Here is a 24191-nt window from a genome sequence, read left to right on the forward strand (position 1 = left end):
GTTTCCATCAAAAATCTCTGGCTTTACCTTTACTCTTTCATTCCAGTCTGAAGTACGATGTTTGATTGCTTGTTTTATCTTGATTTTGTGGATTTTTTTGCATGTGTATATTCAGCTCTCCCATGATCGGTTATTAACACGGCTATTATTTTTTCCATTGAATGTTCTTGGCATTTCTGCCAATGAAAGCGTTTACTGCAAGGATCTCCTTTTTATTCCTTTCGTTGAATTGGTATGTTTAATATGTCAGTACCATGCTGCTTTAACTTTCCCATTTTTGTAGCATATTATGAAAAGATTTATTTATTTGTTTGCTTATTTAATTGAAAGGCATAATTACAGAAACAAAAGGAAAATGTGCACAAACACACACATAAACACGAGGGGAGGGCGGAGAGAGAGTTAAAGAGAGAGACTCATTTTCTTTCCTCTGTGGTAACAAGGGACATGAAGCATGGAGTCAATAATCATACACATGGACCACTCACTGATGCTCAATAGTCAGATTTTATGAACAACAAAAGACTTAAGACTGAGGGCCACATAGCATAAGGAGGGAGGTTCTGAAACAGGGTGTAGCTTACATATTTATGTTCAAGAAAGGGGTGTTCAATTAATAGACAACTTATTCTTCTAAAAGGCTACTAATTATTAAGCAGCACATGCTAGAAAAAATACCATTCCTTGATCTGGCATCAAAGCTTGAGGAACAGGGAGTTCCTGCACCCAAGTTTTTCCGTTCAAGTGATTCAGGACCCTTGTCCTGAGTTCTCAGAACTTTCTCATAAGATTACAGCTAGCTATAGTTTAACATCATCAAGGTTTCCCATTGTCCTGCTAATTGACCTACAGATTCCCTCCGCTTGTTCAGTCTTTATGTGGCTTCAACAGGTAGGATCAGACTGGATTGAAGTCATAAACCAGGAGCTTCATAGACTTTCTATGTTAGTGCACATGGACAAAATACTTGGGTCATCTACTAATGCTTTCTTGACTCATTGGCACGGTGGTGTATTCAAAGCAGGATAGAAAGGATTTTTTTCAATTTTATGAAAACTAGTTCTGCCACTGCAATTTTGACAGCAATTACAATGATTCTGTAAATTGCTCTAAAGGGCACAGTGTGACAATGATATTGATTCTGGCCACCCTTGAATAATTAATTTGTTATCATTTATTAGCCTCTTCACATTTTTATCACCCTTACAGTTTTCACTGTAGTTACAGATGTAAGTAACTGTGGTATAACATGTTAATTGATGAAACCCAGTATCAACACAATGAAATTGTGTAGAACATCTTTCTTCAGAAGAAACTATAATAAAATCTAAAGTATAATTATTCAGAGCATTAAATAATATATTCTTGCATTAACATAACTAAATTTTGACTATACCAAACACTATATTCCTTAATATTTATGCACCTTTTGTGAGCTAACGTTTTTATTTCCATTATACTGAAATATTCCTTGACTCTACTAAATAAATAATTCAACAAATAAAATATCAAAAGATTGCTTCCCGATGGGAAAATAGCAAAGGCTATTAACAATAATCAGATGCATAAATATGCAAGTTCCCTAAAATTAAAGAACCATAGCAGAATATAATCCTTTTTAATTGTTAAATGTCACATTCATTCACTATTATAACATCTTTAAGTATGTCATATCATTTTCATTAAGACATGATTGAGGGCCCAATGCAGTAGCCTAGCAGCTACACACCCGGGATCCCATATAGGTGCCGGTTCTAGTCCCAGCTGACCCTTTCCCATCTAGCTCCCTGCTTGTGGCCTGGAAAAACAGTCAAGGACGGCCCAAAGCCTTGGGATTCTGCACCTGCGTGCGAGACCCAGAGGAGGCTTCTGACTCCTGGGTTTGCTCTGACCGACGTTGCCACTTGAAGAGTGAATCAGCGGATGGAAGATCTTCCTCAATGTCTCTCCTTTTCACCATATATCTGACTTTCCAATATGAAAAACAAAAACAAGAAAAAGGCTTGGTTGAAATCACACATTTTATTTGGCTTACCAAGTGTTGTTTAAGCTTAATCTCAAGGAGATGATTAAGGAGTCACAGAGGCACACTTAACACACTTTCTACATTGCTCATATTTCAAAACAATTTGACTTTGTTTCTTTCTTTTTGCCCTATTTCTTTCTCTTTTATTTCACTTTCTCTCTCTTTTTTTTTTTTCCTTGAGCATACTAAAGAAACATAACACACTGAAATGTGGGCCTTATGGAAGGCAGACCTCATTTACATTATCCTAATTTCCAATGGTAATTTTTAGAGATGGGTCATTACCTGGACTGTAATTAGAACGCCAATGAGCCAGTTCTCCCAGAAAATGCCCCCATTGTAGACAGACATCTCTTCAGAATGAATATTTTAGCTGTGAAAAGCTACTCTTTATCTAAGCCTTTATTATTTTTTTTTCTGGTTTGATGAGATAATGTGTATGCAGGCCACTGCAATAACACTGAAGGAAAACCACCCACTTAACTTCAATTCATGTATTTAATCATTGCATTGAATTGATATGCAGAAGTTAAGAAAGTTGGTGGTCAGAGCTTTCAGAATAAAGTGCAGAGTTTGCTTTGATGCAGGGAAAATGAAGTATGCTGTGCAACACTAGGTTGGTTTTCACCAAGAGTCAGGTTCTAGTATGAGTTTCATTAATTCCATCATAGCATGATAGTATTTAGGAACCAAATGTGGCAAAATACCATTAAATTAGAAATTGGATTCCAAAAATCAAGTGAGGATCTAATCTCGGTGTAAGCAAATGTTCCAAAATTATTGAACATTATGGCATATATTTTAAATTTCAGACAAAGTGAAATGTTGAAATGGCAGTTATGCTTACACATTTCTTTTCAGGATGGATTTTCACAATAAAAGTAAGATACCTTTAAACAACTACCTAGGACAGTTATATTTGTATATTTATGTGTGTATGTGTGTGGCTCTGTCTTCTTTCCTTTCATTCTTTTTTTTATATATATATTTTTTAAGATTTATTTTTATTATTATTTTTTTTATTGGAAAGGCGGATATACAGAGAGGAGAGACAGAGAGGAAGATCTTCCATCCGATGATTCACTCCCCAAGTGAGCGCAACGGGCCGATACTATGCCGGTCCGAAGCCAGGAGCCTCCTCCGGGTCTCCCACAGGGGTGCAGGTTCCCAAAGCTTTGGGCCGTCCTCGACTGCTTTCCCAGGCCACAGGCAGGGAGCTGGAAGGGAAGCAGGGCTGCTGGGATTAGAACTGGCGCCCATATGGGATCCCGGGCGTGCAAGGCGAGGACCTTTAACCACTTGCGCCACCGCGCCGGGCCCTCCTTTCATTCTTAAAAAGAACAAAAGTAGTGGCACATGTAAAAATGAGTAGATATCCTTCATTCCAAAGTTCACATCCAATTAACTTTATCTAGAATATATGAAATGGCTTGGTTCCTGTCTGTTCGCTTCTACAGGCTCCTCTTACCCTTTTCAAAGATCAACAGCATCATTATCAACAGCACAGCAAATAGGCGCATGAATAAATCCCCTTTGGCTAAGTCAAATGGAGCGATGTCTTGTCTCCTTACAATAACCAAATAATCTGAGCAAGTGTGATGCAAATATCAGGAACAACTTGACTATATTTTAATAATGTTCAAAATGATTACATGCACCCATCTTTAAGGCATGAATTGAAAGGAGTGCTACTTCCCCAAAGTTTCAATTGCTCTAAGAGAATGAGGCATTAAATAATGCAGCACTCGCTTGCATTACAAAACCAAAATCTAATTTTCAGTAACTTCTAACATTACTGTGGTCACTCATTTCATTTAGCATATGTTTCACATTTGCAACTTTGTGAGCTTTAAAATGTATCATTGCCTCTGAAAGCTAATCTTCATGGAAAGAGAGGTTGACTGCAGGGGTTTTCCTGGCAATATTATCTATTTTAAAGTCTTAGTTTATCAGAATCAAATCACTTATGGTGAGGGTCAGGCATGTGCCTAAACATGTCTCTGCAATAGGAGAAAAATTTGCTAAAGGAGGCTGTTCATGCTGTAGAGGTTAATAACACCTGTTTCTGGAGTCACAATTTTACTTTTACCTCATGTCATCTTTGTAATTTTGCGCTAACAGCTTCATCTGTTGAAGACCCCATTTTTTTTAATGTGTAAAACAGAATATTAAAATGTTCCTACATCTACACTTTCTAATGTGGTCAATGTAATAAAATTGTAGAAGATTATCAGCACACTAGGCTTTATTACAAAGCAGCCATATTTACATAATGTACTTGTATTAACAAATGAATCAATTTTTTGTTGAATTAAGCATTTGTTTCGCTAAAAATTATACAAGAAAAATGTTTTTCTTACAAACTTCAAAATGTGCAAGCATCTATCAGATGCCAGGTCATGTTAACAGTAATGGGTGTTACAGAGCAAGAATTGAGCATGAGTGACTATACTTAATATGAACACATCTTAGTGTAAAACTGTTGAAAGGAGTACTCTTAATATCTTCTAGATTATATTGGTTAATAATTCTAAACAAATATGAAAGCAAATGTGGAAAAAATGGTTATTGAACAAGAAGTGTATATATTTGTAATCCATTATTCTCTTCTAAACCAAAGAACATTACGCATTTTAGATGCTATAATACTACAAAGCCTTTACAATGGAAAAGTCTTTGATGTGTGCAATGATTGATTACCATACTTCTGATGTTGTAAAATTTTAATCCATCTCTTATTTCAAATGAGATTCCAAGAAAATTGATAAATTCCAAAACACTATAGAGAAATCTGTGGCATGTAGAGGGGTCAGTCAAAAAAAAAAATTGTATTCCATTTCTGAACTTTCTGTAGAACAAGTTCAAAATCATTATTATAAAATATTTGTCTCAACTCTGGTGTTCATTTGGCAATCAGTCAAATCTAATCCGAATAATGGGGAGATATTGTGGTTTTTACTATGAAATTGTCATGGTGAAAGTTCATAATGATTTTTATTAAAATATTCTACCAGAAACACAATTAAAACATTACACAAAATCAAATCTATCTCTGAATTGCCTTTGATCATTGAAAAGTGTTTTATTCAGAAATCCATTTGGACTCAATTTTTCTTGATAAATATATACTCAATTAAAATTTGACTTCATCTTTATAAGTATCACAATTATTTGTGTATATATATAAATGCATGCTAGACATGACATATCTATATTATAATTATACATTTATATTATTTAAAATATGTAAAAGCATGAATTCAAACATTATGATCTAGAAATAAATATCATATATCATATGCTACGTATATGTTGAATTACATATGCAATGTGAAATAGCTAAAATACGTATATTTGTGGAATATTAGACAGTTGAAAGGATGGAAGTGCTGAGTAGTGTAGAGATTATTATACTTAGAGTTAAGGACAGAGATGTAGTTAGAACGACATGAAACTGAAGAGACAGGAAAGAATGAGCTCAGTGATGTGTTGTACAATATTTTAACCATGGTTTATAACTGTTGAATTCATTCCTGAAGTGTACTCTATCCTTGGACCCATTTGGCAGTCAATCTTAAATGTTCTCCACACAAAATCAATATGTGAGATAAAACATTTCAATACAGTTATATTTCATGAGATGCAATATTAAATTCCTTTTCAGCAAAGTCAATCTACTCCATTGTTTTGCTTACTCTACTATAATGAACACATTCAGATTTTAATTTCTCAGATTTCTAGTAAAGGAAAAAAATAATATCTGATAAAATATTTAATTATAACTAACTGCATATACATGCATAATAATTATATGTATTTAATTTCAATAATAAAATATTGGATGTATATGCATGTATATATATATGCCATGATTAAATTCCACCTCAGATTTCTATCATCTTATGTTGATTAAGCCTGTTTTGATCATTATATGCTTCAATTTTATAACTGTGTATACGTAAACATTTTCACATCTATCCATATTCAAAATTAAAGGAGAGGACAAATGAGGAGAGGAAGATATTATCATCATGAGTAAAATTCAATACAATTCTACATATGGATGATTATGTTCTGCATGGTTTTTGCTTGGAGGATAGCAAAGTAAGTCAGAATTCACGTGAATGGATCAAAAGTGCCAAGCAGCTTTTGAAAACCATGAAAACATGTATATCTTACGTAAAGCAATGCCGTAATCATGATTCATAAAAACATTTGTCACAGAACTCCACAAAAACCTGACAAGCAAACACATTTTGTTTTCTGCTTAAAACACATAAATTTAGAAAATGATGCAATGAGTCAGTCAGGGCATGAGCTGGGTCCCAAATTTCCATGTCATTTGGATTTAGGAATCAGACATATTTTTACTAAGCAGATTCAAATTGAGTGTTTTTTTTTTTTAATCAAACTCTTCTTAGGTGGCTATACAACAAGTAGCTATTACAAACAAGTATTTTGTAATCAAGATAAATATGCAATTTTGTATCCAAATTTAATTGTTGTGAAAATAAATGGGCATGTTGTTGGTAATTTGCTCTTAAAAATTGGCATAATCCAAACAATCAAGAAAAAATTGAAAACTTGTTCATTCCGTATTAATACATTTGTGGTTAGTTCCACAGTTGAAAATGGCATCTAATGTTAGCACGCCATATATTAAACACAGCTGTGTAAAATTAGAAGTTGTGTTTAGAATATTGCCGATTACAAATTTCTTCAGAGACAATATAATCTTCCAGATAGCTGGTAAATTTGATAAAGGATCTTTCTGAAATCGTTAGAAATATATAACTAAATATCAAAGCATTGTCCAAGCCTGTTCTAGGCTAAGATGGAGCAGCTCTAAGCGCACATTACGCAAGTCAATTTGACTGGTAAGGTTAGTAGCTCTGCATTGACAATACTCACAGAGAACTGGATAGATGATTCTGCTGGATAGTTTGCACGGTTTTGAATGCACTTTATTCTAATCATGAATGATAACATAAATGACAAAATACTAACAAATAAGTTAGGCTTCACTTAATTATAAACTATACATAACAATGAAAAAACAAAACATATTTTAATGTATTTATTTCTTTGAAAGTAAAATAAGAGAGAATAAGAGAAAAGGACAGGGGGTTGGAAGAGGGGCAAGAGAGGTTGAGATGAAGAGGGAGACGATGCAAGAAAGTTCTTCCATTTGGTAATTTACTTACCAAAGAGCTGCAACATTTCTTGCAAGTGAAAGCTGTGATTTTTTCCTTTTATATATATATAGCATAAAATATATGTGTGTGTGCATATATATAGAATATAAAGAATATATATGTATATATTCTTTTAGTGCTCATTTAAAATATAGATCAAATTCAGAGCTCAGAATTAGGAGCAATAAGTGACCACTCTGGTTGCTGTTGTGACTATTTAAGACAGCAAGGTAAAATAATTTGTCTCAGTGTCTTGAAAACTGCTAGACTAGTGAAATTGCGCCTTGAAGAAATCATGTCTTTCTGTTAGGGAGAAGTATTTTTTGATGTACCAGAGGTTACTCTTCATTTGGAATCACCATCTGCTGTACATGTCTTCCCAGGAACACAAAGATTTCTTGAAAAGATGACTTTTAGCATTACTTACAAACAATTCAAGCAAGTTAGTTCAGAAAAAAACACTTGCTTTAAAATGGTAGCTTTAACAATGAGTTATTTGCAAACTTGATTCCTGCTTCTGTTCTCTTGGAACACAGAGCTCATGTAGAATGGTTCTCCTTATTGTAAATAAATCCTCCACTCACTTCAAAGTCCTTGAAACACTCCTAGTTTACTATGGCACACATACTCACACCTATATTCCAGTGCTCTGATAGGCATAAATAAATATGATTTTGCTTTGGACATCTCTGATTGTTGTCCAGGTAGAAATCAAGAAAAACTTCTTTGTCTTGTACTAGGGTACCTTTTCTCTAGCAATTTTCTATTGTTATACATATTTTTCTTGTGTATACAAAATGCAATTATTCTATGTGTCTATTGTCTCGATTTCAAGCTATATTTTTTACTGCATGACTGAGTTTTCAACTGCAATTCACATATTTTAATTGAATTTTATTTGAAGAAATCAGTTATAACTAATTGCTGAATGCTTCATGGAAACTACAAGTAAGTATTTCCACTGTTTCTGTCATAATTAGTTTATTTATTCATGTTGAGTTTTTCGTTTTATAAAAATATGAGAAATCGCTCTTGTACATCTTCATAATTAGTGCAAAATTGATTTTGTAATGCTTAAGTAGGATAATAAAAAGCTCAAGACAATAATGCTATCCTTGACTTTCTCAAAAATTCTTTATTTTCAACTTTTGAATTTTAATTTTGTATCAGTTTTTACCATATTACGTGTGATTTGTTGATGTAATAATAAGAACATAACAACATCCCTTACCTCTATGTTCTTACACAATCTTTGAAATTATTCCAGATACAAAAATGCAATAAATTTATTAAAACAATGACTTCCTTATCATTGCTCTTTGAAAATCACCTAAGCCCAGTACAATGTCTGATTTGGCAAATTCTTCCTCTGCAAATGCTGGGATCCCAAATTGGTGCTGATTTGTCTCCATCCAGCTCACTGTTACACCCGGATAGGCAATGTATGATGTTTCAAAATCCAGGGACCTGCACTTAAGTGGAAGGTCTGGAAGAAGTTCCTAGCACCTGGCTTCAGATGCATTCAGCTATGGCTGTTGTGGCCACTTGTATAGTGGACTAGCAGAAGGAAAAGTTTTGCCTCTGTATCTTCTTCTCTGTGTGGATAGGCCTTTATAGTGAAAATGGATGAATCTTAAAACACAAACAAAAAAACCTTCTATAAAATCCATAAAGCATTTTCTCTGCTTAAAATCATGTATTCATGGATTTTCTTTTTAAGATTTTTTTTTTATTTTATTGGAAAGACAGATATACAGATAGGAGGAGAGACAGAGAGGAAGATATTCCTTCCGATGAACCATTCCCCAAGAGGCTGCAAATGGCCCAAGCTGCGTCGATCTGAAGCCAGGAGTCAGGAGCTCTTCTGGTCTCCCACAAGAGTGCAGGGTCCCAAGGCCTTGAGCAATCCTCGATTGCCTTCGCAGGTCACAACTAAAGGAGCTGAATGGGAAGGGTGACCACCGGGATTAGAGCTGGCGCCCATATGGGATCCCTGCTTTTGCAAGGCAAGTAGACAGTAGACCACAGCGCTGGGCCTGTATTCAGGTATTCGTAACATGCCTGAGCATTTATTAACCATCATACAGACTGAATGCAATTCAGTTTAAATATGTTCGGTTACTTAGCTTATTGGCAGATTTTTGGCCATTTCCAGATTTTGTATTTTGTCAAATCTCTTGAGAGAGAATGTGTGGGAAAAAATACACCAGTTAATATTTCAACAAAAAATATATTCACAAACATAGTACGTGCAATATTGCACTGCCTTGGTTGCATAAATTGTTGGTGGAGAAAAGTCACTTTATTTAGTATACTAACTAAAATTTTACATTGAAGGTAGAATATGCATAATTCACAACTCATACTGCATCACCTATTTTAAAAACTGTCAGTTATGTCTCAAATCTCCCTATAATTTTATTTGGAGAATGAAAATAAAGGAATGCTTTCACCAATATCTCACATTATATGTCTTGCAAAAATAATATTTTGTATTGTACCATTACCTAGCTCAAGATGTTCAATATTTATAAAACTGAAGTTTTCTATAAAAAATTATAGGGAAATCTTAATAATTATATGCTTAATTGAGTAGAGTTGAGTTTAGACTCATGTAACATTTTCTTTCATTTTCTGCAGCAAATGTGGGAAATGATGAAAATACTTTTAAGTGCCATCACTCATAATTCTATGGTAAACCAGACAAAAATGAAACAAAATGACCACTAAAGAAGTCTGCTTCAGATAATCATTTTTTATGAAAATATGGGCCATTGTTTATTGTGGTTGAAGTAATTTTAATTCAAGGGAAGATATCACCTAATTGTGATAAAATTAGTCATAGGCAAAAATCATGTGAGTTTTCCTCATTGAACATTCAACAAATCTTTGAAGCATTCAATAATGTTTTTGTTGTGTACTCAATAAACCTTGATTATTTGTACATAAGGAACCAAACATTGTTCAGTAATCTGCTTACTATCAACTAAGATACTCCTTCTCCCATCTTTTTCTTTGTGTTAAGTAAATGGCTTTTTTTGGTTTAGATTAATTCAGCTTTTCAATTATTGAACATACAGTGGTTATTTCTCTTCAAGCCATGCAGAGTTAGTCTAATTTTTAAAGATTCCATACATTTGACTCCTAAATAATCTATAAAATTAAAATTCTTAAAATGTGAGATCTATTTTAGCCTATTTTAATACTTTATTTGATGTATTTTCTACTTCCAAAATCAAATTTTAAATATTTTAATTAAGGCTAATATCCTTGCAAAGTTTATAACATAGTGCTGCAAATTCATTAATGTAAGAGCATAAATAACTTGTAAGTCATCAACACATCCAGTGAATAGTGTAATTGGCTCACTCCTAAAGAGTCACTGGCTCCTTGCATGATTTAATCTCAAATCTCAAACTCTCAGTGGAAGTTCCCCAGCATATCGCATAATCTAATCAGGTCAGGTCTCACTTATGTGTTTTTTCATCTTTTTTTTTTGTGCATGCAAATCCAATTTACCCAGAACCCCTGTTGAAAGAGTGTACTCACTCCAGAGATAGATTTGATTCACTTTTCAATAGCTACGTGGTTTTACATGTGCAAGTTCCTTTGTTATAGTTCCATTCTGTTCTATTGATCTACATAGCAGTTTTTATGCTAATATCAGGCTGTTTTGATTACAACTACCTTGTGTTATATCTTAAAGTCTAGTATTATGTTTCCTCCAGCTTTGTTTTTGATGCTCCATTTGATTAGCTATTCAGGCTTCCTTGCATTTCTATATAAATTTTAGCAAATCTCTATATTTACATAAATACATTAAATATGAATAAATATATGGAATAAATGGCAGAAAATATTTATCATTCATTTACATACAAATGTGTTTATTTATAAATGCATAAATAATATCTACAAATAACATGTATATATTGTATATGAAATAGTTGCTTATATATTAGTCATATTTATACTAGCATATATAATACAACATGTTATACATATAATGATGTGCTATATCAAAATGCACATCATAATATAGACTATATCACATAATATGGATATAAATATGCAATGCAAAATTTGTATAATAGAATATATCATAATAAATAATGCATATATAATAGATGTTACATAGATTATTATATAAAATAATATTATGTATAGTTCATATATACATATGTACATGCATATGAGAATAACATAGGTAATCTGATTGAGATCACATTGTTGTTGGTATTATAGACATTTTTGTGTTAATTCTCCTAAACCATGAACATGTCAGATTTATCCATGTTATGTTATGATATCTTCTTTGTCTTTCTTTAATGTCTTAATTTTCATCATAGAGATGCCTCAGATCATTGATGAAGTATATTTCAAGGTATTAATTTGTTGTAGTAATTGTTTATGGGCAGAATCTTACAAATATTTTCTTAAACATGGAACTGTTTATATATATATATATATATATACATTCTAGAGTATTGATTTTATATCGTGCAACTTTATCAAACTCTCTTAGACGTTGTAAGTCTTAGTAGTCTTTTTGTTCTCCTATATCAAGAAGCATCATTTATAAACAAAAATAACTTGACGTTCTCCTTCCCAGTTTATATCCTTTTGGTTGCTTTTTCTAGCCTAATGGCTCTACATAAAATTTCAGGAAGACACTGAATGGCAGCAGTGAGTGTGGACAACATTGTCTGATTTGTTTCTTTGGATAAATGCCTCCAATTTTTTCTCATTCATTAAGATATTGGCTAAAACTACGGACTTACAAATGTATTATTTTATTATATATTATCTTTAATTTTGAGAAGTATTATTTGATATTACATGTTTATATCAAGGTAAATTCTATCTCATAATTTAATTTAATGCTGTGGTTACTTTTAAAGAAATATGTCATATTTCAATTTTCACAATTTTCTCCCTTTAGAAATACCTGTAGTGTTCTAGAAAATAGTTATGCAACATTTGCTGATCTGATTTTTCAAGGTATGTCATAAAAAATTCTCTTACAAAAACTTTGTACAGTCTCTTGATTTATCTTTCTAAGGTTATTTAGTAATTTTTTTTCTTTCCTTTTTAGTGTTTTTTTTTCTGCCATGCTTCCATCACAGACATCAGCAGTGTATCTGCTTTACTTTTCCCTGTTTGTTCATTCAACAGCAAAAAATAAATGCTGTGTTCTTCCAAACTTGCAGATTCTATTCTCTAAACTTAACACATTTCATTCAATTGCTCTTGACCATTAGAACATTCTTTTCCCATCACCATATCTTATTCTTCAATTAATTATTGTATGGGGTTCAGCATCATGGCATAGCAAACTAATCTCTTGCCATTGATGCCAGCTTCTCATGTGGGTGCTGGTTAATTCATGACCAGCTGCTCCACTTCCTATCCAGCGTGTTACCTATGGCCTGGGAAATAGCAGAAGAGTTCAAAGACTTGGGTCTTTACACCCCTGTGGGACGTGCAAAATTACATAACGCTTTCAGCTTTGGATCAGCCAAGCTCACGACTTTGAAATCATCTGGGGAGTGGAATAGCAAATGGAAGGATGGAATACTCTCTCTCTCTTGTTATCTCCCTTCAAGAAATAAAATATTCAAATACTGATGAATTGATGCATTATTTCTTCTAGTATATTAGTGATTTCCTTAGGGATAAATGCTTCTTCATTTTTGTGTTTGAACATATTCCCTATCTATAATGAATATGTGATGATAATATTGCAAAATTGATCACATAAAATGTGTTTGATACTGCATGTAGTGGTAGGGATAAAATAATTTAAGGATATGGTGTCATCGGTTAGCAACTGAAGCTCTCACCTTGAACATCCCAGGATCTCATATGGGTACTGTTTCTAATCCCAGCAGCCCCCTTTTCCATCCAGCTCCCTGCATGTGACCTGAGAAAGCAAGAGAGGACAGGCCAAAGTCTTGGGACCCTGCACCCATATATCTTCACAATACACAAAATCTAATTGGTTATTGTTGATAGAGTGTAAATATATATATATTTTTAAATCTCTTTTGGCATGATGATCTGTTCTTCAGGCTGAAGAAGTGACACTTTTTCTGAGTCTACTAGAGTCCCTCAAACCTGGACAGTCCCCTAGCTGATGTGAACTCAAGAGAAAGGCCCCTGCCCTCAGGACATGTACAGTCTGGGCCTTTGGGTGTATTGGGAAACCCTTCCAGCTTTGGTTTCTGTACTACATTTTGGACCTTCTTTTCCTCTTTTTAAGTAATAACAAAAAGTAAACTTATAATGGCGACCAATCATCCACTTAAGTTTTATAATTCCTTTTTTATGAATTTGACGATGGCTTCATATTTGTGATTTTCAAGTATTTCCATCCTCAATTAACTTTTGGAAGAATCTTTTTTCGTGTTTGTAATGAAATAGCCCATGTATGCCTAGTTTCTCTGTAAATTGCTAGAATATGGGAGCCTTTCTTCTCTCATTGCATCCCTGTCTTCTTCAGTCCAAGTTTTATTTTTTTCTGCTTAAATAGTTGAGTTGGTTCTTGACCATAAAGCATATCTCTGGAGCATATTGTCATTCGGCATCATTTTTGGTATTCTCCCTTAAAAATTCACTCTTGATTCTTGCAACACAAGTATACTCAGAATTTACAAATCCATAAAGTCTTTTAGATTCACAATTATTTCCTGATTTCATTTATGACTTCTGGAATTTATTCCAAGAAGCAGTGAAAAGTAATTTTATTAGAAACAAGCAATTTTGTTTGAAACATCTCCAGATAAATATCCACTTTTTTTCAATCTCATGAAACTGTCTTCTTTCCTAGACCATTTCTATTGCTTTATGGGTCATATCCTGCCAACTAGTCATAGAGATACTCTGTCCTAACTTAAGAATTCTTCTACAGTCTGATATTTAGCCATTATAACAAAGCAGACAATTGCATAATATAGCCCCTTTCTAGACACATTTTAAAAAACAAGGGTAGAGAATTAGCCTAGATTGTTTTCTTGGAAGGAAAAATAATCATACGAGTGACTGTATATTAATTAAAGACTTATAGACACCAATTCTGAAGTATATCTAGGGATTTTTGAAGGGCTTGAGAAGCACAAAATCATTTTTTTTCTTGCTGCCACCTTTGTGTGGGGGCCATGAACAAAGTGACCATGCTGACAGGTGTTGAGTTTATACATGAGTGAGTAATGTATCATTCATCAGAGGCCCTTGGTGGTAGCTGCTGCTGTGTTACAAAATGTCAGGAGTAGAGATCATCACTTACTTCCTAAAAGGGTATGGTGCACCAAGGTGATCAGTCAGTCACTCAACAATATTTTTACTCTATTGAGGAATTTTCATTAGGGCAGGAGTAAAGTTTTGTTTTTAGTGAAATCCAAGTCTTACTTGCTTTCCCTACATGCAATGCTTCTTCCAAAGCTAACATTTATGTATTTATACAATGCTTTATCTCCCAATGTTCTCATCATCATACTCCTTATTAGGAATTGTAAATTGCTTTATTTGCAAGAGCATTGGGATTTCATGTGTTGGAGTAAGGAAGCAGGGGAAAGACAGAGATTTTTTAAAAATGCAAACAAAAACAGAAACATCTTTCATGTACTGATTCACACATCAAATGATTACATCATCTTTTTTTTAAATATAATACGTCTCTCAAATTTAATGATAAAAAATATTGATTCCATATAATCAAATCACCCATGGACAGATAAGCGTAACCCTTAGCAGTTTTTAGACAGGTAAGCAATTTCTTCTTACGTATCAATTCTGAAAAAGTAATACTTGAACAGTATGTTTTAATGGGCTCTATTCATGTAAAATACATCCCCAGTACCAGACTGATATCTTGGTTGACACTCATCTTAACACAGCTCTGGCTTCATCACTTTTATATTCTACAATGAACGTTTCTATTCAAAGAGCTCATATCTCATTAAAAAAATCACTGTTTTTATCATGTTGTGAGTCATTTTCTTTGAGAGATAGGCACAACAGTCTTAAAAATAAATTATAGGGCCCGGCGCAGTGGCGCAAGTGGTTAAAGCTCCTCGCCTTGCACGCCCGGGATCCCATATGGGCGCCGGTTCTAATCCCAGCAGCCCTGCTTCCCTTCCAGCTCCCTGCCCGTGGCCTGGGAAAGCAGTCGAGGACGGCCCAAAGCTTTGGGACCCTGAAACCGCATGGGAGACCCTGAAGAGGCTCCTGGCTTCGGATCGGCATAGTATCGGTCCGTTGCCCTCACTTGGGGAGTGAATCATCGGACGGAAGATCTTCCTCTCTGTCTCTCCTCTCTGTATATCTGCCTTTCCAATGAAAAAATAATAAAAATAAATCTTAAATAAAATAAATAAATAAATTATAGTATCACATCTGGTAGGCATTATATCTTGAAGGACTGTAGCAAGGTTCTCCATCATTCTGCACCTATTCTGTCTCCCCAGTAGCCAACATTCAAGAGTCCATAAGCCAAGATATAGAAATGGGAATTAATCATTACCTGTAATGATTACCTAATAAAGTATTTTTTTTTTACTTTATTCTCTGGTGGCATAGAAATCTTGGCTCTGAAAGAATTAATGCTTCCAACACATGCAACATTATTCCACTGATTTAAACAAATCCTAACAACTATTTGGTGGCTACTCACGCTTCTGAATCAAAAGGCAAATAAGGACTTGGCTATATTGACTTTGATCACTCATCCTGACTATTGCAAGGAAATCATACTAATATTATACAATGGCACTAAGGAAGAGTATGCTTGGAGTACAAGGGGTTGCTATGGTATTTCAGTTGCTGCCTAACATAATTAAAGATAATGAAATATATACATAAAAATAGTATCATTGCTGGTACTTCTTCAAGGAACAGGGGGATGCAAGTAGGTAGTTATGAATACTATGATCATTTACAGAACCAAATTCCATAATTTTTGTTACTACTTTATTTTTTAAAGGTTTGTTTATTTTTATTGCAAAGTCAGATATATAGAGAGGAACAGAGACAGAGAGGAAGATCTTCTGTCCAATTGTTCACTCCCCAAATGACCACAACGACCAGTGCTGAACCAATCCAAAGCAAGAAGCCAGGAAATTCATCCAGGTCTTCCACATGGGTGCAGGGTCCCAAAGCTTTGGGCCATTCTTGTCTGCTTTCCCAGGACACAAGCAGGGAGCTGGATGGGAAGTGGAGCTGCTGGGATTAGAACCAGCTCCTGTATGGGATCCTGGTGCATTCAAGGCAGGGATTTAAGCCGCTAGGCCACCACTCCAGGACCCCTATACTTTATTTTCTTATGAATGTATGTGTGTATGTATACACATATATACAGCAGGAAAATACTTTTGATAACTTTTTTCTCTCATCCTGTTACTTAAAATATAAATCACAGCACATTAAATTATTAAAATTAGTAAATGATAATTGAATCACTTTATTCAAGAATTTCACAAACACTTCCTAAGAAAGTTATTGTGTTCTCAGTTATACACAGTATTGTGGCATCATGTTAAAATAGATAACTATTTTCATTGTCTCGGAAGATTAAATTTGGTTACATATGCTATCATATGGCCAACAAGTAAACGGTATTTGTCAACTCTGTTAGAGTATGTGGACCAGTTTTAGGGTCCAAAAGCAGGGTGAATTTTGCTGTGATGTTATTTTTACATATGATTAATATTTAAATCTGTAGGCTTTGAATAAATCCAATTACATGCATAATATGAGTGAAATTTAGTCAACCAATTCTAGACTTTCAGGAAACACACTGGGATATCTCAGGAAGGAAAGAATTCTGCCCTGTTATTGCTATGGAACAATTCTGACTGAATTCACAACCCCCAACATCAAACTGCAACCTCAGCTCTTACAAGAATTCAGAGCACAGTGCATGTCTTAAAATGGTCCTACTGGTCTGTTCTAATTACACAAGGAAATAATTTTAAAAACTCCCTTCTTCCCTTCCCCTCCAGTTTCTCTCTCTCTCTCTCTCTCTCTTTCTCTCTATCTCTCTCATATAAACACATACACATGCTGAAGCAAGTATGTATACATATACACACATTTAAGTGATTTTCTTGATCTTTAACTGTATTCACTTTAAAACATATAAAAGAAACACACAAATACATAAACACGTTAAAAATAATACATTTACAAATCTAATATCCCAAATTAGCAGCATATGAGAAAAAGAAACTGGTTTGTGAAGTAGTAAGAATGAAATCAACTAGAAATCAGTTCAAAATAGTATCGAATGTATAAGTAAACAGCAAAGATTTGTCTTTGTGAAGCACAAAATGTCCCGATTGTTGATGGATTTGGTATAAATCCTAAAACGATTATGAGGATTGTGAAGCCAAAAAGGATTTCAACCTTACAGTTCTCTAGACACATCTTGAAAGTGATATGAAAATCAGCTCTGAAATTAGCATGGGATTAATTTTCAGTGCAGTTGACTTTGTGTTTCCTTAAAAAAAAAACAACAACAGAATTATGTGTTATATAACCATTATACAAACAAGTAAATTCAGTTCCTTGCTATATTAAAAGTAAAATTGGCCCGGCGCGGTGGCGCAAGTGGTTAAGTCCTCGCCTTGCACGCCCGGGATCCCATATGGGCGCCGGTTCTAATCCCGGCAGCCCCGCTTCCCTTCCAGCTCCCTGCCTGTGGCCTGGGAAAGCAGCCGAGGACGGCCCAAAGCTTTGGGACCCTGCACCCACGTGGGAGACCCTGAAGAGGCTCCTGGCTTCGGATCGGCATAGTATCGACCCGTTGTGGCTCACTTGGGGAGTGAATCATCGGATGGAAGATCTTCCTCTCTGTATCTCCTCTCTGTATATCCACCTTTCCAATAAAAAATAATAAAAATAAATCTTTAAAAAAAAAAGTAAAATTAGGACCTAAAATCATTTCTTTAAATAAATGCTTCTGGAGTTATATAAGATATCTGTCTGTACTTCATGAATAGTAACAGTTAAATTACACTTGTTTTACTATTTTTCTTATTTTTTTTTTCAGTCTGGATCTAGAGAAAACAACTCACATTCCAAATGTTCTTTTGTATTTGTCTAAAGCATACTCTACTCATTTACAGACACACCTAAATTAAATCTACATAGTTTCATAAAAAGTAACAATTCAAAAATACTGTTTTATTCATTAATTTAGTTAATTCTTGTCTCATTTATTTTGTGCAGGAGCTACTCTGAATGGACAGTTTCTATAATAATCAACAAGTGTGCAAGCATATTCTGTCTCTCAGGCAGTCACATTGTATTGGCTGTAAATCACTGGTGCTCATCTCCCACCAGGCTTAGCATAATGCTTTCATGGTTTACAAAGAAAGGTTCTCTTGTGCTGTTACTTAACATACTGAAAAGGCATTTCCATGGAAAACATAATTATTTAATTGCATTGTTTTAGGTAGGGGAATTGAAATGTTGACATGACCATGAAGATGACACAGCAAGTAAAGGTGCCTATAAATATTATAAACCTTTTAAGTAAGGATTACATGATATATTTGGACATGATGAATTTCACTGGAAATTTTGATTCAGTTATAGAAAAATACAATTATGCAAGCTAGATTGAGTTCAGGATGTATTCAGTCTTATATTTACATTGCAAAAATAAGCATTGTTCACTTAACAGAAGCTATTAGTGTGTGTTATTTTAGTATTCAGCTATCCCTTTATGTACTTATTCTTTCCCTCACCTGTTTAACTGAACTGCCAAGTTTCCATGAGATAGTGGGACTTACCCATTTGTTTCACTGGTATTTCCCATGTTCTATGAATCGGGTACAAAAACCAGAGAGTATAAAATAAATATTTTGAAAATTACCAGTAAGTTATATCATTATTTATATTTTCAAATTTTCCTCATTGAATATTTTCTATCTCAAGGGAAATGATATTTACTCATTGCTATGAACAGCAAGTTTTGTTAGGGTTACTTCGAAATAAAATTACTGGGCCCAGCATGGTAGTGTAGCAGCTATAATCTTCTCCTTGCATGTGCTTGGATCCTATATGGACACAGGTTCTAATCTGGGAGGCCCCACATCCCGTCCAGTTTCCTGCCTGTGTCCTGGAAAAGAAGTAGAGGATGATCTAAAGCCTTGGGACACTGAACCCACATGAGAGACTTGGAAGAGGCTCCTGGTTCCTGGCCTCGGATTGGCTCAGCCCTGGTCACTGTAGCCACTTGGAGAGTGAATCAGCAGACTGAAAATCTTCCTTTCTGTCTCTCTTTCTCTCTCTGTACATCGCACTTTCCAAAAAACAAACCCCCAAAAATTAAATTGTTATGTGAATGACCTTTTTTGTCATGTGCTGTGGTTGAAATATTTTCGGGTAGGGACACATTTCAATTATCAAGTGCCTCTTTCTACCTATGCTAAGAATTGCCTGCTGTTTTACAGTGCTTAACAGCAGGGTGATATGTAAATTTCTGTAATGATTAGTTACTTTCCAAGCATCTTTTTATCATGCTATTCACATGCATTTTAGGATAATTTGTACAAAGATTAATTTAAGAGAATATTTGTTTCTAAGGAATAAGCCAACAGTTCACACACTGTATTTTCTAAGCTCAGTGGAGTACCAGCTATTCCTTCTTTTCTGTACTCCAAGCATACCTTGTACAAAAGACTCTTCTCAAGAAAAATGTACTAATGGACCAAACTCAAAAAGCTAAATATATATGAAATTTAACAGTAAGAAATTCTTTAAGCAAAATAGTATGGAATATAAGCTTTGCTATGTTATATTTCAAATTACTGAATCTTTGCATAATCTCTACAATATTCTGGTAAGTGCAAACGCTATGGATATTGATAATTTTAGAAATGAATATCCAGTTTTAATATTTGTTATGAATCATCAATTTGAATTCAATCAGCTTACACATGTTATATTTAGTAAGCTCACCCAGATAACAACTGGAAACAATGGATGTGCTTGTATTACTAATGTCTTCATTCTATGTTCCCTCATTAAGGGCTAGATGACATCCTTGCATGTTTTTAAACAGATTCTTCATGAGAACGCTAACTGAAACTGAATGTAATTTCAAGAAACATATCCATACATAATATTCCATTTCTTTAGTTGACAGATTTTAAAATTAATAACACAAATGAAATCTATGTATATATATATTAAAAAGCATGGTGTTTATGTTATATCATTTATTCCCAGTTTTGCTTTGTAGATTGTGAGATGGCATGATGAGCAGTTCTAGAACACTCGGTGGCTGTTCTCACCTCTCTGGTGGCCTAGATAGTGGACACTACTTGCCAGTCTCCAGCGGTGGTCTGAAGACTTCTGGTCTACCGTGGGAAGCTACGGATTAAGCTCACAGGGCACTTGCATGCCTTTAGAACAGCCTGAAATCTGTCTGTGTTTGCTAGCTAGTTTCTTTGCTTGTTTGACTTTGTTTTTGCCGTAGCCTGGTGATTTTCAATATTTTCAGTATCTCTTTAGAAGTACAGGTCAGATATGGCCTCCCATTTTTGTTCCCAGAAGATGATATCACGTACATGAAAACCTTTCAGGCACACATCTTCCACCTAAGACCAACTAAGTGGGGTTTCTTACTGATGTATTTAACAGCAATGTCTGCACAGCACAAAGTCTGTGTTACACACAACAATGTTAGTCAAGTCCTTCTAAGATGCTCTGAGAGAGACTCATGATCAGGACTGGAGTCAGTAACCTCCAGAAGTTTGGATCCCAGAAGTCTGTCTCAACAAGGAGTTGTGAAGCACAAGATGTGAAGTGACGAGTAATAGGAGGAGAACCAGTGGCAGCAGCAGACTTCAACCTAGCTCTCTAGGCACTAATTCTTTCTAATGTAAAGTATGTGGAGTTTGAATCCAGTGCCTCACTAAATGTGATTGGGATTGGCCTATAATCCCATCGTTATAGTTTGCAGCATTAGAAATTACTTTGCCGAATCTAGGTTGTTAAAAGTAACTTCAGTAATTTCTTTTTTTTTCCTGTATTTTGAAATTTTTCTTTGATTTCCCAAAATGAAAAGAAATATTAATTATACATTGTTGTTTTATATTTCAAAAGTTTATGTGGATTTTTCTTGCTTATTTCTTAATAAGCAATGATTCAGAAATACATTACCAGGGGAATAGTTAATGTGATTTTATCTATAATTTCTACATTCTTCAATAAAATATACAAAATTATGCAAATGATGCAAGGAAGATGATTAAACACATATCTTATAAAAATCATTGTCATAAGACAAGATTTACTAAGAAATGTGAGATGACTAGAATCAGGCTTCCTATTTTGATTCTAATATTGCATAATTCAAAGAAACAGTGAATGTGGTGTGATTGTTCAACCAGTTTTGCTAAAGTGGAAGTTTTGATAGGTATCTTTTAACAAATTCTCCAGTGTGCATACCACTGTGACAAATTGGTCCATGGCATCTAAGATAAAAATGCAGTTTTTAGAAATGATAGTCTAATCATGCCACTGACTTGTTTTCTGTCTAGTGATATAGGGATCATTTTTTAAATAGTTTAAAATAAGTAAGCATTTTTTCTTTTCTGACAATTACTAGATTCAACTAGGGTCCTACTTGTCTCTGCCATCCTCTGCCCCTGTACTAATTACTGGCTGGCAAATGGACTGTTGAAAATGTATTATTATTATTATTATTACTATTATTATTATCATTTATTAATAGTGGAAAGGTGAGTCTTCTTTTTCCCATTCTGCCTTCCATAGCTTTGGTAGTTTCAATTTTGTAATACATAGAGTAGGCTGTTCAATATCATCGGTGAAACTATTCTTCACTGTTGAAAGGGCAGGAGGCTTTACCGAGCACTGCAGAACGGCTCTCTGTGGTTCCACGGTGCATTCATCAACCTTTCATGGCTGACTACACATTTTTGTATCTACCTGTTCAACATGAGATCAGTTTACCAAACCAAAGCCCAGGATATATTGAAAATTAAATTCTCTCAATACGACAATATCTGTGAGTTTTTGCTATGCAATAAAATTAAACCTGCTTATGAAAAATTGACTTGGAACTCTACAATAGCAGAGACATGGAAACAACCCAGATGCCCATTAAAAAAGGAGAGGATAAATAGTAGTGTATCTACTTAACAGAATGCAAAACATCCATTAAAAAATATTGGCATTTGCAAGACAGGGTGCCAACTGGAGTTCGGGTGGAATAAGCCCGTCCCAGGAGGATAAATATCAAATATTCTCTGTGATATAAGATAAACATCATGCAAATCACAAAATAAACAGATACACAGGCAAAGAGGTATATACACATATTCTTATAGATGAATTACATAATGAGGACCAGCATAACAGGAAGTGAAGATATGTGGCAGTATACATCTCTACTTCCAAATGAAAGACAAGACTTCCAATTAAACAGTTAAATATACCTTGACAGTATGACTAGATTTTCTAACAATGCATATACCTACATGCCACGATACAGTTAAATAGCAGAATGCTAAAATTTAACTGTTACTTAAGGACTATGCTACTGTGATAATTTTGGGAAACACTATGGGAGGACATAATGAAGAAGGATGATGGGGAAGGGAACAAAGAATCCCCACACTTGCAATCACAGAATGTAATAGTAATAATAATGATGATGATAATAATAATAATAACCTTTAATTTTACAGTAAAGGCCACTAATGCATTGTTTCTCCAACATTTCTGGTTCCTTCAAATAAAGGAGCTCCATTTTGTGACCAAATATATGCTTCCCAACTCAATAAGAGACTGAAAGTGTGGGGAGCCATGCAGCTGGGTCAGATGGCATGGGTCTGTGATGATCAAGGCTCCTCGGTTAGCAAACTAAGAGGAGTTTCTGGCTGCATGGCAAGGCCCGGCAAAATGTCTCTGATTATCTCATTGCTGCCTCACCCCATTTTATGGGCACTCAATCACCTCTCTGATGTTGCATAGAATTCTCCTGAGGGTGTTGTTTTTCTGTTAATGTGAATTGATTCCTGTAACTGGTATAACACTTCAAACTGATCAATCATGTTATAATAAAAATATCTTTAGTGACATAAGGCAATGACACACAGCTAAAAGTGTACAATAATACCATTGAGCCCACAATGTCTCCAAACATCCTGCTATGTGCCCACCTTTATCCTGAAGTTTGTCCTAATATAAGTAATGGCTTTCTTAATAAATTACTTGATAATACCTTCGAACAGATGGCAATCATGGAGGTACAAAGAATTTATTTACTATGTGCCTCAAACTATTACAACACATAAAATGACGCATTTTGGTTTCTCACCATGGAAAGCAGAAAGTATGCGGGCATCTTCTAATGGGAGACAAATGTGAACCCCATGAAAATGGCTTAAAGTTTCTACCTCATATTGGCACTTATATTTAGGGAAACAAAATAGTTTATAAAACATCTACCTTATATTGGCACTACTATTTAGGGAACAGAAACAGTTTATAAAGATAAAAGATAAAAGGAACTTTCTTGTAGAGGTCCTCTTTCTGTAGATTGGCTGAGCTGCCCTGATCCCTTTCACTGCCCTTTAACAAAAGGACAAAAAACAACTGAATCAGCACTGGGTGAAGGTGATGGTAATTAATGCATGATCAAGTGTCAGATTTAATAACGAATCTATGTTATATGCTTTTATAAATTTCTTTCATTTATGATCTTTTATTTTAACTCTATACTCTTAATATTCTAAGAAATACTAGTTAGTTTATGTTTAGTGAAAATTGATTTTGAATATAAGTAAACCACTTGTCACTATGTAACCCCATGTGCTGCCAAATGTGGAGTTCTTGGCTTCTGCCAGGTCACTGCAGGTTTGAATGAGTAATAGCTTGCTGAAAATATTTTCTCTAAAGTAAAATAATAACGTTTTTAGGATTGATTTTGTAATCAT

Source organism: Ochotona curzoniae, unplaced genomic scaffold (genome assembly GCF_017591425.1).
Source record: "Ochotona curzoniae isolate NIBS_2020 unplaced genomic scaffold, NIBS_Ocur_1.0 contig_3498, whole genome shotgun sequence".
NCBI lineage: Eukaryota > Metazoa > Chordata > Mammalia > Lagomorpha > Ochotonidae > Ochotona > Ochotona curzoniae.